The sequence below is a fragment of the Engraulis encrasicolus genome, chromosome 18 (genome assembly GCF_034702125.1).
Source record: "Engraulis encrasicolus isolate BLACKSEA-1 chromosome 18, IST_EnEncr_1.0, whole genome shotgun sequence".
Lineage (NCBI taxonomy): Eukaryota > Metazoa > Chordata > Actinopteri > Clupeiformes > Engraulidae > Engraulis > Engraulis encrasicolus.
Window position 1 is genome coordinate 12,264,430 of NC_085874.1, and position 5,395 is coordinate 12,269,824.

Here is a 5,395-nt window from a genome sequence, read left to right on the forward strand (position 1 = left end):
GCTGGCATTTTGGTGCCGGCTGAAATGGGTTAATATTATTTACATACAGCACTATCCCCATACCAGTATACCCATGTCACCTGAGATATACATTTAGTGGAGACAATATAATTAGTTAGACTAGACTGAAGATTGACAGGCGGTCATGGGTAAGTGATTAGAGTGTCAGCCTTGTATCCCAAAGGTTGCCGGTTGGACTCCCGACCCACCAGGTTGGTGGGGGGAGTTAAGTAATCAGTGCTCTCCCCCATCCTCCTCCATGACTGAGATACCCTGAGCATGGTACCGCCACACTGCTCCCTTGGGGCGCCATTGGGGGCTGCCCCCGTGCACGGGTGAAGCATAAATGCAATTTCGTGCAGTGAACACTTGTGTGCTGTGTCACAATGTCAATGGGAGTTGGAGTTTCCCAGTTGGGCTTTCACAGAAAATGTTCTACGTTGTTGTATTAGTACAATAAAATAAGCAAGACATGTCTGGATGGACTTCATCATTTCAGTTATTTATTATCACAGCTACTCACCATCAATGACAACCAGGGCTCACCAGCCAACCAGCCAAATGCTGGGAAAATTAAGTTTTGCTGGTAGAAAAGAAAACATACTTGGCACTTTGACCCATTATTTAATGTACCGGTATGTTTGGAGATTAACATACTAGCCATTTTGGCTACTAGTGAATAAAAAAAGTTAATTTAGAGCCCTTCTGAAAACTCCAACAACTGGTACAGGTGATCAGTGCATCAGTGGAGGAATGTAAGGGTAGGCCCGATGGATGAGGGGAACAGCATCACTGATGGTGAGGTCCTGGTGCTGCTGCAAAGCCAAAGAGGAAGAAGCCTCTCTGGACACCTCTTCATGTTGGCTCCCCCATCTAATTAGAAAAAAAGAAAAGACAAACATGCTATTTAAATGAATCTAGCCATGCATTGTAATGTACTGGTACAGTACTGAATAATTAACTCCCTTGGCAATATTGTCTGAATTAAAATGTGATGTATAATGTCAGAAAATAACACTCATCCCAACTTACTAGTCATGTATTTACCTGTGCTGCTGGGATGCAATTCTTGGACGTCATCCTGGCCACCATGACTCATGGTTTTAGTTTGGGTGCTGACCACCTGACTGATGAACCTGCAATTACTAAACAATAAAAACAATAAAAGATAAATAACAGGTTTGTTGTGCTTTTCTTTCTCTTGTGAAGGTCATCTTTTCAAATGATTTATTTAATCAAATCAAAATTATTTAATCAAAGTAACCCACATTCTGTCCTATGTGTTTCTACATGTGCAATGTAATGCAACACCGATTTGAAACATTGAAGTATGTCAAGTCAGCTTTTATTGTCACTTTATTTATGGTCATACAAGGGAAACAACGTTTTCTCTCTACCATGCCAGGACATAGGACTGACAATTACAGACAGACAGAAAGTGCAAGACAGGACAGGTAGCAGTGATGGACTGGTAACATAAGTGGTCAATAATAATACAGTACAAATGAACATATTGGACATGTAAACAGAAGATAAGATATAGAATATCTCACAATAGCCTACATTGTGCAGACGTGGCTGAAACAACAATGAAATCCACTTGGATGAAACGAAGCGAGAGAATTCAAGTTAACCTACAAGATACATCTGAGATGAAAATATATGCTATTCAAAACACCACTTTGCGAAATGCCCGACACAAAATGTACCGTGCGTCTTGTAGCCTAGTAAGTTAGGTTAGCAGCATTATCTTACCTGTGCCATGCCACGAAGAAGAGGATGCAGCCGCGGTGCCCAGCCACCAATGAAGAAACGGTGCATAAATGTGCTTATTTTGCCAATGCAGAGGTTTGGTTTAAGTTCACAACTTTACTGAAGAAAATAAACACGGGATAAAAAAAATATATCGCAGGCAGAGTAAGTTCATGGCTGGAAGCAAGCAACAACTTTCTCTTCTTCTCCCAGTTTCTCGTACCGCCCGTTCCCGTTATGCCATCTAGTGGAGCAGAATACTATGATTTGAACACATGCACTGTGGCCAACCCAGCCTACTGATAACGTCAGGTACATATCCCGTTTTAAAAAACATACAAGAACTACGTGTTTCTTTGGTATTTTATGGTCAAAGTTGTCTTCGTCTGCATATAATTCCTATGTACGAATGTGTACTTCTGCCGTCCAGCAAAATCGATTACGTAATATTGTGACGTCAATGCAAATGATGGATAGCATCCTGCATCCTTTTCTTAATGGCAGTCCAGACCAAAATAGCCGTGTTAGTGGATGTGAAACAATGGGGCACGTAAGTCTCCACCCCTTCCGGGCGGCTCATGGGGCTGGCAAAGCAAAAACTTTTGACTGGGCTGTAATGGACTGATCAAAGCTATTTCCCGATCCACCTCGCATTTCCCTGTTGATCACACATATGCTGTGCCTCGGAAATTAATAAAAACCAATGGTGTGCTTGTTGACTTCACTTGGCAAGCGATTTTTGAGTTGTGTGTGTGCAAAAATATGTAGGCTAATTATTTGGACTACACAACAGACGTCGCATGTCCGACGTGCAGCCACTTAAGCCGCGGTGCAGCGGTAGGGTTGGCTGTGCCTCGGTTCACGTCAAATATGCGAGGCGCACGTGTAGTCTCTAACACAGTTTTGCACAAAAGCTAAAATAACGTTTCTTGCGTGTCGAAAATAAGTGGTCTTACGGCGCAAATCCAAACCTTTCAAATTCACTGTCATCATGTGTGAAATCCGTAGCACATGCCGAACGGGATGAGGATTTAGCTTGACTCGCTCCGTTAACTCCAATTCAAAATTTTGAGAGCTCCAGCCCCATGTATCGGAAGTAGAAGGGCGTGATTTAGGTGCCCCATACAGTAGGCTATGTTCTATATAATGTATTATGCACAAAAGTGGTCTAGTGAGTGTGCATGTCATGCTTTCTCACCTATTTGAAACAAGGTTATTCATTCAGTTTGATGCATGTCCTAAAAGCTGTTATCTTTTTAATCATATGGCTTGGGAAATTTAAATTATTCTACAGTGTCCTGTCCTCATGATAAGGACTCATTGTCTTCAAATTGCAACATGTAATTGGGCACTGTGGTAGAGAACATTGGTTCATTTTATAACTTCATTCCAGAACCTTAGAATGAAAAAGCCAATAAAAAACTGCATTATAGTTCATCAGACCATAAGTGAATATTATGCGCAAGCAATAAGGTGGTAAGGGTAAGTCAGAGGTGATATAGAGTACAATTATCTTGTGGAAGGCTGCAGGCAACCGCAGTCTTCTCACACAGTAAATTCGGCAGTGCTCATTCAACACTTATATGGTTGATTTGACCTTATTTGGACATAAATGAACTCTTTAAGTGTCGAATTGACACCGCAAAATGTACTGTGCAGAGTCTCATCTGAGCCTGCTGATTTGTTAAATCTACAGTAGCTTTGCCCCATGTTGCCGTGAGACCAATGGCGTCAAAAATCTGAGTGATTCTGAGCTGTGATAGTCCTTATGCAGCAGTGAGCATACAATGCAAGATGGCAACTCTCCCATGAAATTAAGGAATGGAATAGTTACAAAGGCGTGTGAAAGTGTGTTGTGTGGGGGGTTGTTTATGCAGTCCAGTCACCTATGACGATCTCTTTCTGTGTGTCATTCTGTGTGGTGTTAAAAAGCCAAATGGCCCTGGGGGACAAAAGACCTTTGTAGCCTGTCTGTCTTGCAGGGGATGGTTTCTGAACGGGCTTCATAGTTTGGCAAAGACGTAATATAAGGGTGACTGTAGTTGTCCATTATAGAGTCCAGTCTGCTTAGTGTCTTCTTATCAGCTGTGGAAGTGAGAGCCTCCAGTTCAGTGCAAACAGATCCAGCTTCCCTCCCCAGCTTGTGAAGGCGTCCAGCATCTCTCTTCCTAATGCTACCGCCCCAACATGCCACAGCATAGAGACACTGGCCATGATGACAGACTGGTAGAGCATCTGGAGGAGTCTTGATTCTCAATTGTGGTGTTTTTTCTTTCACATTTTCATTGGATTCTTTGGGTTTCATGTACTATATGTCTCACAGTCATCCATTCACACACCGGTGGCCATTGGCTTCCACACAGAGCGCCACCCTGCCACCAGGAGCAATTATTGTAATTTAGGGTTAAATATCTCGCTAAAGGACACATCGATGGGGGTCAGAGTGGGGCTACAACAGATGGAACAGACAGCAGATGGAAATTAGCTATATAGCTATAATCTGGCACAAGCCATCTTTTTACTTCTGTAATCAATGTGTATTGTGCATGGTCCCTGTTGAACTAAACTAAATAAACTAAACTAAACTAAACTAAACACCACTGCAACTAAGCTAGATTCATCATCACAAACCATTACATGCTTTTGGTATGTCCCAGGTCTTTGTCCAACACTCCTGTCAGTTCCATGCCTGCCGGTATCCAGGCAACGCAGCCCAAGCTGAAGACCTGAGAGGCAGTTCAGACAGGGATCAGTGCCAGGAGAGCTGCTGTGTGCCGCTCTTGTGTGACCCCCCGATTCAAATTGATTTCATGTCATCAATAATTACTTGAAGATTTACAGCGCAGGCCTACTAGGTCCTTATAAAGATTATACTGGTAATAAATCCCTTATTGTGCATGAACAACACATTTGCGAAAACATGCCTAACAAATTTTTACATTTGCTTACATGCCTTACAAGTTACTTATACAGGCATTAAGACTGCATGCATTAGTGCTAACATAAACACTAAAATAAAATGTATCCCAATTAAGATATAACAGGGACCTTGTCTTAGAGTTTAAAACAGGCCTAACATGCATGTAATTTTGTGAAAACATACCTACAGTAACATGGACAATAATATGAACATACAGGGCTGAACGCCAGTGGGATAGATCGCTAAATAGATTGGTCCAGGGGCAAAAGAAGACGAGACGGAAGGGCATGTCATGTGTTGTTCTGTATTGTGTACATTGTGTCAGGTGTCACTCAGAACATCATTGGCCAAGGACATGACAGGCTGGGGTCAAGGTGGGGCCAAAGCAGAGATCAAGTACACTTTCTCTTTTTCATTCACCGACTCCATTCATTGGCAGATTTCTTTATCTCAGTGAGTCACCCTACTGCTAGGTTTTCTTTCATTTCATTTCCCTTCCTTTCACTTTTCTTTTTTTTGCCCTTGTCCTTTCCATTATATATTACATGAATGTGAAATCTGAAAATAATAGTAGGCTATACAGTCGTAGTAAAAGCACAGCATGCAGCAGTGAAATGCTAGGTCCACAGACTACAAAGACAGTGTTAAAACCATTGAATTAAAGGATGTCTTGTGGGAGATAAGTGTATACTTGTACGTGTACGTAAGTGTATACTTATACTC

At 42.0% G+C, this 5,395-nt stretch overlaps 1 long non-coding RNA gene across 1 annotated transcript; it reads right to left on the reverse strand.

Annotated features, from left to right (window-relative positions):
• Window positions 1-481: 481 nt before the first annotated feature.
• On the reverse strand, window positions 482-1,973 carry LOC134468430 (uncharacterized). The gene is made up of 2 exons (XR_010038794.1): window positions 1,756-1,973; window positions 482-1,145 (listed from the first exon to the last, which is right to left on the reverse strand). It is a non-coding gene; the product is annotated as an uncharacterized LOC134468430 (long non-coding RNA).
• Between the last annotated feature and the right edge of the window lie 3,422 nt (window positions 1,974-5,395).